Raw genomic sequence first — 21,067 nt, forward strand, 5'->3', positions numbered from 1 at the left:
GAGCATCCAACCGAGTGTGAGGGACCACAGATCCGCCCCCAAAAGATGCGCAGGAGACGGGGGGAGCTCCAAGTCCCAGAGATCCAGGCGCTGCCCCAGAACACAGGAACCCGAAGGAGACTGCAACCAGGAAGGCCCCCGCCCCCCTCGAGAGGCACAGAGGATTGCCCCGGGGGGCCACAACCAGCAGCCGGCAGAGTCCCGGGAGACATCAGCAGCAAGCCCTCAGGCCCGGCCGCAGCTTCCCAACCCCTAGCCGGCCGAGCCAGGGACCCAGCGACCCGGGACCCAGGGGCGACCACCCCCGCCAGGGACCCAGCAGAGCCCAGGGACCTAGACCCCACCAGGCAGCCACCGGGATCTATCAGGCAGATGCCAAAATCTTAAACCCCCAGACCCGGTTGCCACGAACACTCAGGCAGACCAAGGCACAACCCCTCACACCAGGTGTGGCAGGGGGAGGGGGGACAAAGATCTATATCATCAAAAGAAGTTCCAGGAGAGGGGAGGAGTCAAAGGCCCCACCTGACATATACAGTCATACACAAACACAGTCACACACTCCCTCCATCATGCTCACACATACACATACAACCAAAGACTTACAAAAATGCACGCCGGACACCCACTCATGCTCCCCATACACACCCTATTCACTCTGGTCCCGGTACTGCTGCACATTGGGTACAACCATCACCGGTAACCAGAGTTTGACCCTTTCTGCTGGTGTGCTGATGAGCAGGCTCCCCCACCCAACGCTGAGCACAGCAACCCACCACCCCAGACCCCAACCAGACGGCCAGATCTCCCTCCTAGCCTCCAGCCCCAGGAAGCCAGGCAACAACAGAGGTGGCTAAGACCCCTAGTCTCCCTCCGCCTGCTCCAATATAGTGTTGTGTGATCATGAGGTGTATTCCATGGCTGTGGTGAGCGGGCAGTGTGGGCATCATTCGGCCTATGCCAGCTGATGCCACCGCACCACCCCACTTACACCCTCAGCCTTCGGTGTCTAAGTGCGGTTTAAAATTGGAAGTGAGCACCGGCACCTGGGAGGAGGCTGAGATATCCCCCTGCCAATTCCCGTTGAATGTGCTCACTCCCAAGGCCCTAAGTGTGTGTTTGTGTGGAATGTCGTCAGTGGAAGTGTATAAGGTGCAAATAAAATTGGGGGGCAGGTTGCCACAGGAATGCGGAAATGGGGTCCATACCCGCACTCCCTGACTTGCCCCCCACCCCCCCCCACCCCACCCCCCCACCCCAAGGTCCTACGTGTATGTTTGTGTGATGATGTGAGGGAGCAGTAGGAGAGAAACATGCGGGGATGGGGAAGAATGGCTGGTTGGGCTTAGCCCTCCAGGGAGCCAGCTCCCCTACTGGCCCCAATAGGCACCTCTGTTGTCAAAATGGCACCCAGGGCATGGAGACCCCAGCCCATCCTGCCAGGGCCCAAAGCAGCAGCATTACAGAGCCTCACGGAGTCCGAGGGCACCAACCCAGCCCCACCCCAGCAGAATATCTATGCCCACCCCTGCATTTGTACAACTTCCAGAATATATAAGACATGGGACATCCAGGTAAGGTTGGGTCCTCCCCCTCCTGGACCTCCCCCTCCCCTGTGATGGAACGGCAGAGGAGCAAGGTGGTATTCTAAAAAGCTATTCTTATCCATTCCAAATTGGGAGACTATTCTATTAAATGGGATGAAGTTCAATCCTTATATGTGTTCCAGGTATAGGATTCCTTTATTTTTCCGGTCCGGAAGGTTCATCATTTTATTTTGCAAAATATCCAGATTGTTCCAGATAGGTGTGCGTCTGCATGGTACTAGTGAAGACTCTGTCATTTTAAGATACTCCCACCATGCTGTCAGAGAGGTGCTGATACTAATATTTTTGAAGCCTTCATGTTTCCTTATGCTTGAGCTAATAAATGGTAAGTCTGAAACCTCTATCGTATTGCAAAGTGTCTGTTCTATATCTAACCAGGACTCACCTAGTGGGTTATCTTGCAACCATCTTGGTATATATTGCAGCCTGTTGGCTAAGAAATAATAATAAAAGTTGGGTAAATCCAGTCCTCCTCTGTCTTTGGTCTTCTGAAGCGTTTTTAAGCTAATTTGTGGAGGTTTATCTTGCCAAAGGAATTTGGTAATTGAGGAGTCCAGAGATTTAAACCAGTCAGCTGGTGGTTTGTTTGGGATCATCGAGAATAAGTAATTTATTCTGGGTAAGACCATCATTTTAATTGTAGCAACTCTCCCCATGAGTGATATTGGTAAGGATTTCCATCTTGCAAGATCATCTTCCACTTTCTTTAAAAGTGGGATGTAGTTTAGTTTGGTTAGATCTGCTAACTTGGGAGAGACATTAATTCCCAGGTATGTGATATTCCCTGACTCCAATTGTGTATTAAGCAAATTGACAAAAGAGAAATTAATTGGTAGAACTGTGGATTTTAACCAGTTATAGAGTAATCTGAAACTTGTGAAAAAGAGTTTATCAGTTCTATTGAATGGGAGAGATAGGATTGAGAATTCCGGAGAAAGAGTAAAACATCTGCATAAAGACTTATCTTATGTTCTATTTTCTTACACTTTATCCCTATAATACATGTTGTTTGCCTAATTGCTGCCGCTAGTGGTTCGATAAAGATAGCAAAAAGTGAGGGGGAGAGTGGGCATCCCTGCCTGGTCCCCCTCTGAAGACAGAAGCTAGCTGATGTTTGGTCGTTCATCCTGACACGTGCTGTTGGTGAACTGTATAATGTTTGTAGCCAGTTTATGAAGAAGTTCCCAAAACCAAATTTATGTAAAGTTGCAAATAAGAACTTCCAGTTAACTATCAAAAGCTTTTTCTGCATCTAGAGATAATATACTAGTTTCTATGTTTCTACTGTAAGAGAAATCTATCAAATTAAGTAATCTACGTGAGTTTGTGGACTGTCTACCCTTAATGAAACCAGTTTGGTCAGGGTGTATGATGAAGGGGGTTACCTTCTCTAATCTTTTGGCCAGGGCTTTACAAATTATTTTGAGATCAACATTAAGAAGAGAAATTGGGGGATAGCTGGTAGGAAATGCCGGGTCTTTGCCTGGTTTTAACAAGAGACTCATATTGGCTGAGTTCATGTTTGGCTGTAATCTGCCGCTCTCTTCGATTTCCCTCACCATTCTGAAAAATATTGGAGCCAGAATGATCCAGAATTCTTTGTAGAACTCTACTGGGAACCCGTCTGGACCTGGAGCTTTCCTATTCGTCATGGATTTAAGGGCTTCCTGGAGCTCCGCTGAGGTTAGTGGCGAGTCCAGGACTGTAACTTGGCTGTCTGATAATTTAGGAAGTGTTATCCTGTCAAGGAACTCATTGACCTCATTATCTCATGGGTTTATCTGTGGTGAGTACAACGTTTGGTAAAAGTCTCTGAAAGTGTTTATGCTTTCAGGGTCATAAACTATATTCCCGGTTGAGTCTTTAACAGAAGATATGGTAGTTTTCTCTTTATTTATTTTTAACTGGCTAGCCAAAAATTTACCTGATTTATTACTATGTTCAAAGTTTCTATTCGTAGTCTTTGTGCTAAAAATTGTGTCTTTTTGTCAATAATTCCATGAAGTTCTAATTTAGCTTTACGTAATTTGCTCATTGACTCTTCTTCTGTGGATGCCTCTAAAGACTTAATGATTTCTTCTAACTCCTGAATACATTTGTTTTCTGGTTTTTTCTTATGTGATGAGAAAGAGATTATTTTACCTCTCATCACTGCCTTTCCTGTCTCCCAGAGAACAGATGCTGATGTTCCAGTCAGTTCATTATGTTCTAAATATAAAGCCCACTCCTTTTAAAAAAATCTATAAAACCTTCATCTTTAAGCAGTGATGTATTAAACCTCCAGTTTTTGCTTGGTGGGATTTTTTTCTTATTTACCAGAGTTAATGAGACCGGAGCATGGTCGCTGACAGCTATGGGGTGTATCTCAGTGTCTGAAATGTCAGCCAACAATGAGCTGCTGACTAGAAAATAATCCAAATGTGAATGAGGGTGATGGACGTGTGAGAAAAAAGTATACTCTCTACGGTTAGGATGAAGAGATAGCCATGCATCACAAAGCCCATAATCACTCATGTACTGTTTAACTATGTTAGTGGATTGCCAATTGTGCTGAGTCCCAGCTGTACTGAGCCTGTCTGCTAAGGAATTCATCCAAAAATTAAAATCACCTCCAAGTATAAGTGGACAGTCCAAGTGTTCGGAGAGTACAGAGAAAAAATTATGAAAGAATGGAGGGTCATCAATATTTGGACAGTATATGCTGACAATACATAAGCTTTGGTTCTGTACAGATAATTTTAACATAAATCTACCCTCTGGATCAGAAACTGTGTCCAATACTGTGAAATTGATGTTTTTGTGTATTAAAATAGCTACACCTCTTTGCCTAGAGTTATAGCAGGCAGAGAACATGCTGGGAAACTCAGGTGTTTTAAGTTCATCTGCGGATGTGGCAGATCTATGAATATCTTGTAATAATATTACGTCTGCTTGCATTCTCTTTAGCTGATCAAAAATCTTTAATCTTTTCTCTATGGAGCAAGCTCCATGTACGTTCCATGAGACAAATCTTAGTGCACCCATAGATGTGTGTGTGAGTAGCTAAAATATGACGCCTTCATGTGAATAAGATGGAATAAGTATATAAATGTATAAAATAGTGTGTTAATAAATAACAGAAAAGTAAATAATAATAATAAAGATCCAACAGTGTTTGTGGTTGTATTATTTGATGCATAAATTATGATATTGTGCTGTGAATTTAATGTGTGTGTGTGTGTGTGTGTGTGTGTGTGTGTGTGTGTGTGTGTGTGTGTGTGTGTGTGTGTGTGTGTGTGTGTGTGTGTGTGTGTGTGTGTGTGTGTGTGTGTGTGTGTGTGTGTGTGTGTGTGTGTGTGTGTGTGTGTGTGTGTGTGTGTGTGTGTGTGTGTGTGTCGAGTCTGACGCAGTGTTGGAAAGTTGTGTGGTTGTGCCGTACAGGTGTAAAGGTACAGAAGCAGGTAAAAAGGAAGGGAAAGTACAGATACAGGTTAAAAAAGAAGAAAGAACTAAAAAAAAAGGTGGTACGGGTGTGAAGTGGTGATGAACAGGTGATCTTATCATCCAGAAAACGGATTTAGCAGCTGTTTAATCCTGACGTGATCAAACCCAGTGAATCCTGATCAGAATGATAAATGTCTGACGTCTGGACCTGGAGCTTTCCTATTCGTCATGGATTTAAGGGCTTCCTGGCTAATACAGCCAGTAAGTCACTCCTCGCTCCTTGTAAAGTTTATTGTCCACATAAAGCTTATCCACCGAGATGACAGCTCTCTTCCCATCCTGGATTAACTTTTTGCGCAGCGGAAAGAGGACCCGGCGCAGATCCAGAATTTCCTTCGGGAACTGATCGTTAACGCTGAAATCTTTCCCTTTGAGCTCTCTTCCGTGACTTTTAACAAGATCCTTCTGCTTAAAATGCTCAAATTTAGCCACGATGGGATGAGGTCTTCTGCTGTCTCCTCTTTTAGCTCCAAGGCGATGAAAGGTGATGTTTTTTTACCGTTTCTTCGGGTATCTTCATTTGGGTCTGGAGAAAGTTCTTGATTGTATGCTCGCAGTTCTCCACCCCTCCCGTGTGCTCCGGCAGGCCTGCGAACACCAGATTATCCCTCATGCTGCGAGCCTGAAGGTCCAAAACTGTCTCTTTTAGAGTTTTATTGTCCTGGGTGATCCGCGTCATTCCCTCTTCCAGGGAAGAAACGGACTCCCGCAGAGGCGCGTTCTCAGCAATGAGCCGCTCAACCTGTTCCTGGCTGAATTCCAGAGATGTTCGGAGGTTCTGAAACTCCTGGTGAAGAACCTCGAGCAGATGAAGTCGCCCCTCAAATCCCAGAAGCCGTTTATCAATAGAATCTAATAATTCTAATATGTCCTTCCGGGGAGATGAGGCCTCAGGCGAGTCCTGAGGACGGCTCCTCTTGATCCCAGGTGTTTCAGCCTCAGCTGCTGATTTCTTCAGACCCATAACGAAAAACTCAAAAGCTTCAATATAATTTAGTAAACTTTCTAAATTTCCTTCACTTACCTCCAGATTGAGTGAATTATACTTACCAGATTTTTTTTGCGTTGTCAGTAAATAAATTAGGCGAAAATGTGTCTTAATTGTTTTTGGATGTTTGTTAACAAGCTGCCATCAGCTTCAAACGCTGCCGTGTATCTGGTGATCGGCCGTCAGCGCATGCTCATCTGCCGTATCCCCCTCCGGGTCAGGGATGACCGCTACTTTGTGTTTGGTTTTGATAATTGCTGTTGCGGGCTCGAGATGGTGCCCGACCCCGTGCGCCTCTTCCATTCCGGTTCGGTGCTCTGGGTTGGAACCGGTGATAGTACCCGTCGTTTTGTTGATTAGGCGGTGGTCGCCATGCGTCCGTTGGTCTGGACCTGACCGCATCAGCGTAGGAGGGGTACCTTGGAGGCTGATTTTGAGCAGGGCACCGTTGTTGGGGGTATCCGGAGTTGTCTCGGAGGCCCCGGTGGTCAGGTTGTTGCTGACGACGGTTAGGATTTTGTTTGTGGCGCCGTCCTGGCCTCCGGTGGCTAACCCGGGTCCAGCCCGTGTCGTCGTCCGGTTGGTCCCCATACTCCCACATCCGTGCAGGGGCGTCTGGTCCGTTGGTTGGGTTGAAAAATCTATTATTTGGCTTTTGTTTATATTTTCCTCACTATATTCCTCACTAACTGTAGTAGGCTATCTGTGTAGCAGCAAAATTCAAAAACCTTAACTCAAATCAAATCAAATCAACTTTATTTATATAGCACTTTTCATACAAAAAATGCAACTCAAAGTGCTTTACAGATTAAAATGGCCCCATAGATCCCACATTCCCATCCCAGCCCCCCTCCCCAAGTATAAAACAATTAAAAATTACAGTTCCCCTCCCGCACCCAACTTCCAAAGTGGACATACAATCACCCGCACACTCGTCCATGCACACACACACACACACACACACACACACACATACACACTCGTGAACACCAGAGGAAACAACTGAGGCTCACAAAACGTTTACTGGGAACTTTTTTTTAATAATAATCCCAAAAAAATGTAAAATAACATAACAGGGTTAGGAGTTAAAGAAAAAGTCCCAGTCGCCTACGACTGGGACACTTTGTGCACAGACTCTCCTGCATTTAGTCCACTGGTGCAGATCTATCCCTCATTTAAACCTGTGGGAACAAGTGTATCCAATCTGCAGATCCAGAGCCTTTCAGCTCTTTTCCGTTGTTTTGTGGACCAGTTTGGATCTGACTGTAGGATCGTGGCTGTGAGGGCTTGCCAGCCATGCTCAATAAAGTGTTTAACTACTGGTCGCTGTGTGTTATGGCTTTTTGTAATATTGTGTCTGTGTTGTGTGAAGAATGTTAAAATGCTATTTCCTGTTTCTCCCACATATCTCATTTTACAGATTTTGCACTGAATTAAATAAACACAGTTTTTGATTTTAGGGTTACCTGCTTGTTTGATGGGATGAATGGTTTTGTTAAACCTATTTTGTATCCAGCGCATTTGGTTAAAAAAATCACTTTGACCTTTGACCTTAGGTTGTTGTAGGGGTCTCAGCTTGGCCTGAACCAGGAGATCTTTTAGGTTTTGGTTCCGTCTGTAGGCCGCAATTACCTTGTGATTTTGCAGTAATTTAGTATCTGATTGCAATTTAGAAAATTTTTGTTTAACTTTATGAATTAGTTTTCCTGCTGAGGGAGAATAAGTGGTGACCAAAGGCAATAATGGTGATGTGTCCTTGGGTCTGGACTCCAAGAAGGAAGCTTTACATGTTTTCAAAAATGATCTAGAATATCCTCTTAAGGATAGTGCTGAAAACAGCATCCGAGTACTAGCTTCCTTGAAGTCGCTTTCCTGAGTGCAGATTCTGTGGAAGCGAAGAAGCTGGGATTTAATAAGACCCGCATATGTGTGCTTAGGATGGTGACTGGTTTTAAAAAGCAGCGCGTGTGTGTCCGTGGGTTTAAAATAGACCTTTATGTCCAGTTTGTGTGTGGAGCTGAAATTTGGGCCTTTAAAGGTTGTGGTATCTAAAAAAATCTACTGTTTTCGCATTGGTGGATGATTTCAGCTTCATGGATGGATTGTGTGTATTCAGCGTGTGTAGAAATAGCTGAAAATCTTCCTCCGAGTGAGTCCAGACACCCCAGATGTCATCCAGATATCTGTAATAATAATGGAGTGGTTTTTTCATACATTTATTTAATGCCTCAGTCTCCCATTGTGCCATGAAGATATTTGCTGGAGCAAATTTCTCCCCCATAGCTGTTCCCTTAATTTGCAGATAGAACTGGCCATCAAATTCAAAATCATTCCTTCTCAGATTAATTTGTAATAGCTGAAGTAGCTCCTTGTCTGGCCTTTTGCTGTTGGGGTGTTTAAGGAGAATTTGTTTGACTGCATTAATGCCTTCGGTTATGTCAATATTTGTATATAAGCTGTCTATATCCATGGTGAATAGGATGGAGTTGTCTGGCAGGATGATTTGTTTTATCTTGTTTATAAAGTCATACGTGTCCTTGATGTAACTGTCATGTGTTATTGATAGGGGATTTAAATAGTGATTGATGAATTCTGCTGTTTATGTTTCGCTATTACAGTCAGATACGATGGGTCTACCCGGTGGGATCTCATGGGGTTTACTCCATTTTGCTGGTTCCTTGTGGATCTTTGGTAACAAATAGAACCTTCTGGCTCTTGGTTGCCGAAGATCCTTTAAGATATCTGCGCTGTTTTGCATTAATAAACTTTTTCTCATACAAAGAGTCAATGATTTTAGTCACCATGGGGATGGTCTCCGGATAAATGGGTTTGTCTAGTCTATTGTAATAGGTGGTGTCTAGCAGTTGTCTTTTACCTTCCCAGAGATATTGTGCCCTGTCCATGATTACAATAGAGCTCCCCTTATCAGCCGGCTTGATGATAATGTTCTTGCTGCCTGTTAGTTCCTTGAGTGCTTTGGTTTAGTTAATACTTAAGTTAGGTTTGGATTTATTCATGTAAAATGTTTTGTTAAAATAACCAAGATCCTCATCCACAAGTGAGTTAAATTTCTGGCGGCAAAGTACCAGCAGGGGGCGCCCATTCTGATTCTGGCATGAAAGGTTTTGCTTTACCTGTTTTAGCGTTACCATCTTCCTTAAAATGAACCGCTAGTTTGATTCTCCTGTGATATTTTTGTAAGTCATGTCTGATCTGAAGCATTGTGTCATTATTTTTAGCTTTGCTGTGAGAGGGATGAAGGTTAAACCCCTGTTTAACAAAGAAGGCTGTGCATCAGACAGTGCAAAAGTTCTGGACAAGTTACAAACATTGTTATTAACAATGGTTCTATGCCCTTCTTGTCCTGGTAGGCTATCAGGGCTGCCTATTTTAACCAGGCAGACCAGTGGTCCAACATTCTGGCAGCCGTGAATCTGGTCCAATGGACCTTGTCTGGTTTAACCCTGAAAAAGGCAGCGTCCTGGGCAGGGATAACCCTGTTGAGCTGAGAAATATGCATATTAAGATGTGTGAGCATGGCTTGCTCCCTGTGTGATAAGGAGGGAGAAAAGTTCACCACAGGAACAAAGATCTCAGCATTAGGAAATTTAAGTTTTGCTACTTTAATGGCAGTTTGCATTTCCTTAACCAGCACCCTTTTGTCCTTCTGTGTTCTGTTGTTAATACCAAATGAGAGGATCAGTCTCTCTACCTGCTCTATTCGTCCAGATTTGAGGAACAGGCTGGTCACGTCTCCACTTGGATCCAGGAAAACTGTCCACCTGGATGTTGTTGCTACTGCCACTTGTCACAGGTAGGTGTGCAACATTCGAGTCCCCCAGAACCACATATTTTGCTCTCAGGTTAAGCGACCAGTCTCGTGATTTTTTACCAGTGTTTGTGTGTCTGGTTGTGGCATTTACCTGAGATGAAGGTGATTCACCAGTCCCGGTGGGGGTGGTGGCGGTGGCTACGGTGAGCGGTGGGTGAGTCATTTGCTGGAAGGAAAGCTGCCTCTGTGTGCTCTTTTCCATCCAGCGACAGAGGGCGATCGACGTAGGCTCCAGCAGTGGTGGAGCAGAAGCAGCAGATAGTGGGTGTGTGAGCAGCATTGCTTCATAGGCCAGGATGTCATCTATGATGGACTGTTCCTCTGCTGTCACGCTGCTGGGTCGAGGCGGAGACTCCATCACGACTGAAGGGGAGGATCCTGTTGTCCTCTGAGTATGCGTTTCCTCCTGGCTGGATGATTTCCGCTGCCTTTGGGGAAGAGCCGGCACCTGTGGAGTGCTGCGTGCCTGAGGTGATGGTGTGGGTGGTGTTGCTACAGCTGGAAGAAGGGGGCGGCTGCTGTGCTCTTCTTCGTTGGATGCTGTAGGTCAGTGGTTCCTAATCTGGGGGTCCCGACCCCCACAAGGGGGCGCCAAAGCCTCTCAGTGGGTCGCCAGGACCTCTCCACTTTAAGGGGTTAAAACTTCATTTATTACTTGTTTATAGCCTACATTTTGCTCATATTTTTTTCATGAGTGAAAAGTTTACTGATATTAAGACAGGAAATAATTAGTACAGAAAAAGTAACACTTTTAAGAACATTTTGCTCAGCTCACTGTTTTATTTTCAAGTGTCAAAAGTTCATTAAAGATAGGACTGGTTGATTAGTCACAGCCTTTACAGTAAATAATCTAGTATAAACGGTAATATACACATTTAAGTACATTTAGCTCAGTGTATTTTTTATGTGTCAAACGTTTATTGAAAGGAATGATTGATTTATCAGTGTTTACAAGAAACAATGTGTTCAGAAAAGTAATACAAACTGTCAAGCACATTATGCTCTGTTTGGTTTTGTTATGACTTTGTTCTGTACTGGAGCCTACTATTACTGTTATCTATTGAATCAAAGCATATTAAAATGTGCTTGAACAATTTTATCATTTCTTAATGTTTGTACTGGAAGAGAGAATGGGAGGGGGTCGTCAAAAATTTTACTTGAAAAAACGGGGTCCCTTGGGAAAAAGGTTGGGAACCACTGCTGTAGGTGACCAGTCCCCTCTGGATGGTTCCGTCATCGTTGCAACTGTTGTCATGTGGGGTGATGGTGGAGGAGAAGGTGGGGAGGCTGGAAGAGGAGATTGTGATCTCAAGGAGCTCCTGGGAGCGTAGGGGGAGGATGCATAAACAGAAAATTCATCCTCCCTCTGCTCGCTGTGTTGTTGGGAGTGCGGAGGGGGCGTGGTCTGCGTGGAGGACCCAAGAACTGCAGGTGTGCCTTCATCAGATCCACGATTTTCAGATGAGGGAGTTGCTGGTTCTTGTGGGCCCTTTTTCTCATCCGTCATCAGGAAGACCTGTACCTCTTCCACCGATTCTGGTCTGAACCGTCTCCCCAAATTCCTTCTGGCCCATTTGGTGGCCATTTCTAATGGAGCCGGTAGGTTTCCCCCAAGATCTTGCAAAGTGCATTTTTCTGTCTCCATCTGATCTTGGTAGTGTTGTTCAAGGATCAGCATGGTGGTATAGGCCCACGATCTCACATTTCCATCTATCAATGTGGAAGTTCTAGTGGATGGGGCCGCGGGTTGAATAATCGTGGCCAAGTACGCAGTTATATTTTGGATACCAGGTGGATTATTGTCCTTGTCCGACACATTTTCAAATGATGTGCCGCTTTAAGAAGTCTGTGCATGGTTCTGACCTTTATTGTGAAGTCTGGGTCACCAGAACTTTGTGGTGCCTCTGACCGGTTTCGGGTCTGTGCGCTCTGCTGCGCGTACTGTCCCTGTGGGGGTAGCTGAGCGCGTGTCTGTCGGTTCCAACCTCGGGGTCCTTGGTTCTGGTACCGCTTATTGAAGCCCCTACTGCGGCTCCTGGAGGGTTGAAATGGATGCTGGGGTAAAGGGGACCGTACCTGGCGGCTGACGCGTAAGACTTGCGTCTCTGGGGGTACCGCTGGGGGTACTGTGACTGCCAGCTGCGGTCCTATTGATAGCGTGGCTGTTGCTGCTGGGGAGAGCGGCGCCGCTGGAAACGTCCTCTTTTCTGCTGGTTCCACTGTGTTAGGTATTTTTATAATTGTACCTTTTTGAGGCCTAAAAGATGCCCATTTCATGAATCTGTGTTTGCCAACTGTGGCTGTTTATGAAAGGTTGAGCAGAGAAGCTTGTTTGCAGTCAAGGATGTTGAGTGTGGACTTCCAGGATGTTGATTGTAGATTTCCAAGGAAACCTCTGTACCTCTGTAACCTGAGATGACCCTCCTTCTCCATCCTTTGTGAATAAAGCCCCTGACGAACTGGGAGCACATGGGAGTGACGGGGGAAAAGCCTCGGAGGTGGTTTTTCCCTGCGTTAACTCTCCATTATTTTGGGCACTCAGGGTGAAATGTCTCCCTTATTGTCATGTGTGTTATTTCAGGTTCCAGGGTTATGGAGATTAAACATTACCCCACATGTAATTACTTAACATTTTGGTGGAGATGCTGGGGATGCAGAGCTGGTGACCTGAAGGCTTCCCCAGGAGCAGAGGGGGCCTGGTTAGCTCCATGGAGGGGTTTCTGCGCCCAGTTCTCGCATGACGATTCATGGACCTTACAAATAATCTCTCTCTCTCTCTCTCTCTCTGTGTCGTCCTTTAAGGTAATGTGGGATAAATCTAAAATTACCTATCACACTGAACGTCCCGTCTCCTTCCACCTCGGTAGCGAACCTGTGTCCAGCCCGACTCCTCATTCCGGAGATGTCCAGTAGTTAAAAAACAGGTGCTAAACTAACTGTGTAGTTAACTATCTAAAAAAAAAACAAGTGGAATGAAATGAAAGAACTGAAAAACTGTGGCTTAAAATTTTGGCAACTGGCCATTTATTGAACAAATGTGAAAAAGTTAACTGGAACAAAGAAACAAAATATTTGCAAAAAACAAGCTCAATGCAACGTTTTGACTCCTCAATGAGTCTTCATCAGGCTAAAAGCTTGTAAAAGCGCATAAAACCTTCTCTTGTCTTCGAAGTTCGGTCCAGAATGGCTGTCCCATTCTGTTTCTGACCGGTTCCTTCTAGCGCACACCAGTTAACAATCCTCAATTGGCTCTATAGCACCTGTACTTGTGTCCAATCAAATTGAACCAATCCAGAGCACCATGGGAGTGTCATGAACTCCTCCTCTTAACCTCCTCTGCGGGTCTGGCTGGCACTGCACTCCAGTTCCCAGCATCCCTGTCACCGACGCTTCCCGGTGACGTCATCCCGCTGAGCCTATTTAAGGACCTGTCACAGCTGAGCCGGCACTCAGTTATCATCTCACGATAGACGCCAACCTATTCTAAATGACTAAACCTAATCTGCCAACTCTAAAGACCATCCGGGAAGAGAACTTCCCACACTGTAAACAGTCACGACCAAATACCAGTCTCTCCGCGCCTGGGTCTCCAAGCCACACTCCAGCTCAGCCGATCGTACCTGACAGGGAGTGGTAGGATAATATTTAAAGTTCCGGTCCATACTCCCCCTAGTGTCCAAGAGAGCACCTGGCACCTTTCACTAACAAAGATTATATTTACAACATGTTATGACCATAAAAAAATATACACACAATGTATATAACACTTTGCATTCATGTGTTATGTGAAAACAGACCTTCTGTGGGGCATGATTTAGAAGAAATTCAACTTCCAAGACATAAGATTCCACACACTGGCTGTATTCTATCTAAATGACCCATTTCCCTGCTGCATTTCTGATACCCTCTTGCCCTCTAGTGGGCAAAACTGCGAATTACATGAGTCGTCTGTAGCTGATTAGAAAATGAATTTTAGGTGTGCCCTTTTAATCTGAATAATCCAACATCTGTGTGGGATTTAAGAACTGTCAACCTGGGGTTGAGATTTGCTGGCTAGAAGAGGCAATTGATGGTTAGATTAAAAGAAATTTGTGTCAGATATTCCGGTTTTTAGTGTCCAATATTGGTTAGGGTTAGAACAATTTACCCCACTGGTTAGGAGTATGGGTTAGGTTAAAGAACCCAATTTACTCCACAGGTTAGGGTTAGAATAGGGGTTGGGTGTAAAGGAGGGTTTGGTTATTGGTTAAAGCTAGCTCTTTCCAGGTGAGGTGGCTATCAATATGGTGTATCTGTTAGAATACAGGTAGAGGCTAGATGCATCCTTTGCTGTAGATCCAAATCTTCAATCTTGGTTGATGGTAATCGTTAACAGCATTGACAACAGTCTGAAACAGTAAACATAATTATTAAGATAAGAGACAATTCCAGTGACAGCAAATTATCTTACAGAATATAAATTATCCAGTATACCAGCCCTCCGTACTGAACTAACCATATGTCACATATGTCTTAAAATGAATTACTAATGATCCTTCTCATTCAATACAGAAAGGGGGAATGAGGCAAAACACATTTATCTTAATTAACCAACTTACAATCTAACAGAGAAATTCAAACAATAGCACCCTCTTGTGGCTATCTAAGATCTCCATAACTCACTCGTGTGACACTGTCAGCCTTTACTCACTAGAGCAATTATAAGGTGGAACTAGAAATGAAATATAACAAAATAACTCCTCATGTCATTAACATCAAGGCTAAACAACTTTAAATATTTTTTATAAAAGGAAAGAAACGTGTTGGACATAAACACTTCAGTAATTCAATACTCAACTAATATTCCATAATTAAACGGAGGAACTTAATAATGCAGTCTTAAACATGAAGTAAAGTGACTCACATTCTTGCATTAACATAATGCTGTCAACATCAACATGACTTGCAGGAGAATGAAGGAGCGCTTGTCTCACCAGTGTTGCCAGATCCAAAATCCCACAATATCGTACAGAGAGGTCGAAATTATCGTTTTTCTGTACAAATTATTGTACATTTTATATTTGATAATAACATTCTATAAACGATTTCTAACTCCAATATAATGTAACACCAAACTTTCAGTGATTTCAAAATGCTCTAAAATGGAAAATTGCTGTTTCCACTGGGTCATTCCACTTTAGATCAACAGTATACAACCCCACAGTGATACCATATCAATATCAAGTCATTCTCATGGTGCTTTCCAAAATAAAGGCCTTTTTAAATTGCCCATATACGACCAAACTTTCAGTGATTTCAAAATGCTCTAAAATGGAAAATTGCTGTTTCCACTGGATCACTCCACTTTAGATCAACCCCACAGTGGTACCATATAAATATCAAGTCATTCTGATGGTGCTTTCCAAAATAATGTCCTTTTTAAATTGCCCATATACGACCAAACTCAGTGATTTCAAAATGCTCTAAAATGGAAAATTGCTGTTTCCACTGGGTCATTCCACTTTAGATTAACAGTATACAACCCCACAGTGATACCATATCAATATCAAGTCATTCTGATGGTGCTTTCCAAAATAAAGGCCTTTTTAAATTGCCCATATACAACATTTGAAATCGTTAAAGGTAGGTCAATTGTGGCCCATTTAAAAAGTTGATTTAATTCTATTAGAAACAAAATCTTTAGCATTTTCCCTAATGCGATTTCTTCTTCCTCAGTAAGTGAGGCAACTTCAGAGGTGACTGTAGAACCTCATCTGTGCTTGAACCGTTTTGATCCAGTTGAGCTTTCAGAGTTATCAAAAATATTAGCTTCATCTAAACCTTCAACTTGCATTTTGGATCACCTCCCAACCAAATTATTTAAAGATGCATTTCCTTTGGTTACTGCCCCCATTCTAGATACAATAAATATATCTTTAGTAAATGGGTATGTACCACAAGATTTTAAGGTTTCTGTAATCAAACCTTCACTTAAGAAGACTTCTCTGGATCCAGATGACCCAATGAATTATAGACCAATATCTAACCTTCCATTTTTATTCAAAGTCCTGGAGAAAATAGTGGCCATCCAAGTATGTCAGCATTTAAACACTAATGCTCTGTTTGAGGAATTTCAGTCTGGTTTTAGAGAGTATCACAGCACTGAAACTGCATTAGTGAGCGTTACAAATGATATTCTCATGGCCTCAGATAAGAATCTTGTGTCTGTTCTAGTCTTGTTAGATCTCAGTGCTGCCTTTGACACAGTTGATCACAATGTTCTTTTAGAAAGACTTGAACATGTTGTAGGGATCAAAGGAAAAGAGTTAGGCTGGTTTAAATCCTACCTGTCAAACAGATTTCATTTTGTAAATGTACATGACAAATCGTCTTCATACTCCAGGGTTACTTGCGGAGTACCACAGGGTTCAGTGCTTGGACCAATTCTTTTTACTATATATATGCTCCCAATTGGTAAAATCATTAGACAGCATGGGATAAACTTCCACTGTTATGCTGACGATACTCAGCTATATTTATCCATTAACCCTGATGAACCTAATCGGTTGGGTACATTACAGGCTTGTCTTGAGGACAAAAAATTGGATGACTCTAAACTTTTTGCTTTTAAATCAAGACAAGACAGAAGTTCTCATCTTTGGACCAGAAATCCAGAAAAGGAAATTGCTTAGCCAATCGTCTGACCTTAATGGCATTACATTAATCTCCGCGAACAAAGCAAGGAACCTTGGTGTTATCTTTGACCAGGACATGTCATTCAAATCCCAGGTTTCACAAGTTTGTAGGATTTCTTTTTTCCACCTTCGGAATATTGCTAAGATTAGAAGCATACTTTCCAGGAGTGATGCTGAAAAACTAGTTCATGCATTTATTACATCAAGACTGGATTACTGTAATTCATTACTCTCAGGAAGTCCACAAAATGTAGTTAAAAGTCTTCAGCTTGTCCAAAATGCTGCAGCTAGAGTTCTGATGAGAATTAAAAGAGAGATCATATCTCTCCTGTCTTAGCTTCTCTACATTGGCTACCTGTTCAATTCAGAATAGATTTTAAGATCCTTCTTCTCTTAATAATCATGGTCCATCATACATTAGGAATCTGATTGTTCCATATGTTCCTAACCGAGCGCTTCACTCTCAGACTGCAGGTCTACTGGTGGTTCCAAGAATATCTAAACTTAGGATGGGAGGCAGATCTTTTAGTTATCAGGCTCCTCTCCTGTGGAACCAGCTCCCAGCCTTAGTCCGTGAGGCAGATACTTTGTCTACTTTTAAGAATAGGCTTAAAACATTTTTATTTGATAGGGCCTATGGTTAAAATCTGATATTAGCCTAAATCTGGACAAGTGGGGGAGTACAGGGCAATGGAGTGTACAGTCGGTAAAGACGGCTCTCCCTTGCCCTGCCTCCAACATGCCTACATCTAAATAGGATAGATTATCCAGAGTTATCTCTGTAGTTATGCTGCTATAGGCTTAGACTGCTGGAGGATACACTGACCACTTTTCACACTCTACTGCTTTCTTCTACAGTCTGCTCTTTAACTGTATTATTTCCTGCTATTTCAGCTGTTAACTTTATTTTCTCTATAATTGTTTTTCTCCACAGAAGAAGCGACAATGACGTTCTGCTGAGCTGTGGTGGCCTCATGGAGGGGGCCATCGACTAGCACACTGCTGCTAACTACTGAAACATTCTCTCTCTCCTGATAATAACTTTTTGGTTTCCTTGACTTTTGATGTGCTAATACTAGTTTATCCGTTTAATTATAGATCCACTAGGATAAATACAATAAAGTTTATCTTTTACCAAATAGAATATTTACTAAGACATCATAATATAACTGTACACACATTACGTGTGTGTGTGTGTGTGTGTGTGTGTGTGTGTGTGTGTGTGTGTGTGTGTGTGTGTGTGTGTGTGTGTGTGTGTGTGTGTGTGTGTGTGTGTGTGTGTGTGTGTGTGTGTGTGTGTGTGTGTGTGTGTGTGTGTGTGTGTGTGTGTGTGTGTGTGTGTGTGTGTGTGTGTGTGTGTGTGCGTGCGTGCGTGCGTGCGTGCGCGCGCGCGCGCGCGCGCGCTCTGGCTTCTCGATCCCCAGTGAGTCATGGAAAATGGCTGCTTATACTGAGCCAGGATTCTCTGGAGGTTTCTTCCTGTTAAAAGGGAGTTTTCCTCTCCACTGTCGCTTTATGCTTGCTTGGTATGAAGATTTCTGTATAGTCACTGACACTAGTCAATGACTTGATGCAATTTGCTGGATTCCTTATATAGGAAACAATATTTCTGATTGGCTTAATGAACTGACCTGAATTGGAATTTTTATTATGTGAAGTGCCTTGAGACAACTCTTGTCGTGATTTGGCACTATAGAAAATAAACTTGAATTGAATTGAATCTAAAGTGGAATGACCCAGTGGAAACAGCAATTTTCCATTTTAGAGCATTTTGAAATCACTAAAAGTTTGGTCGTATATGGGCAATTTAAAAAGGCCTTTATTTTGGAAAGCACCATCAGAATGACTTGATATTGATGTGGTATCGCGGTGGGGTTGTATACTGTTGATCTTAAGTGGAATGACCCAGTGGAAACAGCAATTTTCCATTTTAAAGCATTTTGAAATCACTGACAGTTTGGTCGTATATGGGCAATTCAATTTTTTTTTAATTAAATTAAAATTTTCAAAATGCTCTAAAATGGAAAATTGCTGTTTCCACTGGGTCATTCCACTTTAGATCAACAGTATACAACCCCACAGTGATACCATATCAATATCAAGTCATTCTGATGGTGCTTTCCAAAATAAAGGCCTTTTTAAATGGTCCACAATTGACATACCTTTAACGATTTCAAATGTCGTATATGGGCAATTTAAAAAGGCCTTTACTGTGAAAAGCACCATCAGAATGACTTTATATTGATATGGTATCACTGTGGGGTTGTATGATGTTGATCTAAAGTGGAATGACCCAGTGGAAAATGCAATTTTCCATTTTAGAGCATTTTGAAATCATTGAAAGTTTGGTCGTATATGGGCAAATTAAAAAGGCCTTTATTTTGGAAAGCACCATCAGAATGACTTCATATTTATATGGTATCACTGTGGGGTTGTATACTGTTGATCTAAAGTGGAATGACCCAGTGGAAACAGATATTTTCCATTTTAGAGCATTTTGAAATCACTTAAAGTTTGGACGTACATGGGCAGTTTAAAAAGGCCTTTATTTTGGAAAGCACCATCAGAATGACTTTATATTGATATGGTATCACTGTGGGGTTGTATACTGTTGATCTAAAGTGGAATGACACAGTGGAAACAGCAATTTTCCATTTTAGAGCATTTTGAAATCACTGAAAGTTTGGTTGTATATGGGCAGTTTAAAAGGCCTTTATTTTGGAAAGCACCATCAGAATTACTTGATATTGATATGGTATCACTGTGGGGTTGAATACTGTTGATCTAAAGTGGAACCACCCAGTGGAAACAGATATTTTCTATTTTAGAGCATTTTGAAATCACTGAAAGTTTGGACGTATATGGGCAGTTTAAAAAGGCCTTTATTTTGGAAAGCACCATCAGAATTACTTTATATTGATATGGTATCACTGTGGGATTTTATCTCGTTGATCTAAAGTGGAATGACCCAGTGGAAACAGCAATTTTCCATTTTAGAGCATTTTGAAATCACTGAAAGTTTGGTCGTTTATGGGCAATTTAAAAAGGCTTTTATTTTGGAAAGCACCATCAGAATGACTTGATATTCATATGGTATCACTGTGGGGTTGTTCACTGTTGATCTGAAGTGGAATGAGCCAGTGGAAACAGCAATTTTCCATTTTAGACCAGTTTGAAATCTCTGAAAGTTTGGTCTTATATGGGCAATTTAATTTTTTTTAAAAATTACATTAAAATTTTCAAATTGCTCTAAAATGGAAAATTGCTGTTTCCACTGGGTCATTCCACTTTAGATCAACAGTTTACAACCGCACAGTGATACCATATCAATATAAAGTCATTCTGATGGTGCTTTCCAAAATAAAGGCCTTTTTAAATTGCCCATATACGACATTTGAAATCCTTAAAGGTAGGTAAATTGTGGACCATTTAAAAAGGCCTTTATTTTGGAAAGCACCAACAGAATGACTTGATTTTGATATGGTATGACTGTGGGGTTGTATCCCGTTGATCTAAATTGGAAAGACCCAGTGGAAACAGCAATTTTCCATTTTAGAGCATTTTGAAATTACTGAAAGTTTTGTCGTATATGGGCAATTTAAAAAGGCCTTTATTTTGGAAAGAACCATCATAATGACTTGATATTGATATGGTATCACTGTGGGGTTGTATACTGTTGATCTAAAGTAGAATGACCCAGTGGAAACAGATATTTTCCATTTTAGAGCATTTTGAAATCACTGACTGTTTGGACTTATATGGGCAATTTAAAAAGGCCTTTCTTTTGGAAAACACCATCAGAATCAATTGATATAGATATGGTATCACTGTGGGGTTGTATAGAGCTCCGGGAGTTGACGTCACTTCTCCCGGCATGCAACAGTTCAAATCAAAACAGCGCCATATTGGCATGCAGAAGCCGGCAGCTGGACTATTTGTTATTGTCAGAAAACTCAATCAAACGGGAAATATGGTAGATTCCTGTTGTGCCCCAGGATGCAGAACAGACGCGGACGACATAAGGAATGAGCCATCTACAGGATTCCCCAAGATCCGGAGCGCCGCAAACATTGGATCATTGTAATAAAAGGCGCTAGTGACCGGGCTAAAATGAAGCTTTGGGATTCCGAGAGTAAAGGATTTCGCTTATGCAGCAACCGCTTCATATCAGGTACTTAAACCAACGTTTCCTCAACTGTGTATGGTGTTTATTTTAAATGCTTTTATTACGATTCTTAGAGGGCTTCCTAAACTTATTTTGGCGTGGCTTTTTCTGTCTTATTACTCATAGCAACAAGTAAACATCTCGTAAAACATTGCCTCGTGAGTTTTGCGTGCTGCGGTTTCCGTGTTTTATGATCACAGCAATTAACCGGCTAAGCTGTATTTAATTTTTAAGCAATGGTTGATCAATTGTCAGATCACAAATAAAAAGCACTTTGGATTGCTATTATCTGTCTCACAGAGACTACTTACGTGTAAA

Source organism: Nothobranchius furzeri, chromosome 14 (genome assembly GCF_043380555.1).
Source record: "Nothobranchius furzeri strain GRZ-AD chromosome 14, NfurGRZ-RIMD1, whole genome shotgun sequence".
Classification (NCBI taxonomy): Eukaryota; Metazoa; Chordata; class Actinopteri; order Cyprinodontiformes; family Nothobranchiidae; genus Nothobranchius; species Nothobranchius furzeri.